Source organism: Echinops telfairi, unplaced genomic scaffold (assembly GCF_000313985.2).
Source record: "Echinops telfairi isolate 266 unplaced genomic scaffold, ASM31398v2 ScPeMD7_18;HRSCAF=68, whole genome shotgun sequence".
Classification (NCBI taxonomy): domain Eukaryota; kingdom Metazoa; phylum Chordata; class Mammalia; order Afrosoricida; family Tenrecidae; genus Echinops; species Echinops telfairi.
In genome coordinates this window covers 91105575-91106745 of record NW_022103915.1, presented here as the reverse complement: position 1 = coordinate 91106745, position 1171 = coordinate 91105575, and the positions used below count along the sequence as shown (strand labels likewise).

At 45.2% G+C, this 1171-nt stretch overlaps 1 pseudogene; it reads right to left on the bottom strand.

Annotated features, from left to right (window-relative positions):
* Window positions 1–417: 417 nt before the first annotated feature.
* On the bottom strand, window positions 418–885 carry LOC101646827 (annotated as a pseudogene).
* Window positions 886–1171: the final 286 nt, after the last annotated feature.

Here is a 1171-nt window from a genome sequence, read left to right as displayed (position 1 = left end):
GTCCCTGTGCTAGCTACCTAACAAACTCACACAAATGACAGGTTTTTTTTAACCTATGTGGTCCCACTGTCAGATTATAGAAAGTAGTTTTACTATCAAATTATAGGAAGCCATTAATGAGACTTTTGAGAAAAGCACAGACCCATAGAGTTATATATATCTATATCTATATCTATCTATTCCCTAGTAGAGTTTTACACTCATTTAGCATTAAAAAACAAACAAACCCAAATACATATAAAAACATCAACTATTTCATCCCCCCCCCCACACACACACACCCCACATGGCCTTTGCTCATTCTCAGATCACAGGATGTCCCCAAAGTGAAAACAGGTGGAAGCCAACAATCCCCACCCCACCCCGCCCCGCCCACCCCAGCCTTATCTTCAACAATCCCATTAATAGCTTTGTTTCTTAACGACCTCCTTCTCTTAAGAGGTAATGCTGAGATTCGTCCAGAAGGCTTTCTGAGAAGATTGGCTTGGATTTCTGGGTCTGTGCCAGTCGATTCATGATGAATTGACTTGTATCGATGAAGCGATGAAGCGTTCAACGCAGTTCACAAAACAGGCCTCCGCTTGACTGTCCGGCTTTAGTCTGGGCTTGTCCACGCACCTTTCCCAACACAGGGCAGTCCTCTGGTGCACCAGCTGCTGAAAGCACTGCTTCTGCAGCTCCACCTCAATAAAATGCTGCAGCTGGGGGTCCGTGCTCCCCGAACCAGGCGCAGAGGAAGACAAGGAGGAATCCATGCCGCTGGGATCATGCTGGCTGGGAACAACGTGGCACCGACTCACTGACCTTCTCTGTAAGCTTTTCCAATCTGCATGAATGCATGTGTTCTGATGAAGGCCCCTTTCCACTCCTGCAACCGTAACGGACTGCTCTGCGGCAGTCCCTTCTGGTGAAGCTTTCCGTTATGGTCCACGTCCCATTTGATTAGCCTTGTGTTTGTGAATCCTTGGACGCCATGATGGCTTCACGCTCATGGTCTCCCTCATCCAGATGATGTTGTTGTCTATGTCCTGTTGAAGACTATGAGTCTTTATACGTTACATTTAAATTTGGTGACCCCTTTTTCCTGTACAACACTTAAACATTTATTTTCTTTCTTTAAAAAAAAATCATTTTATTAGGGGCTCATACAACTCTTATCACAATCCATACA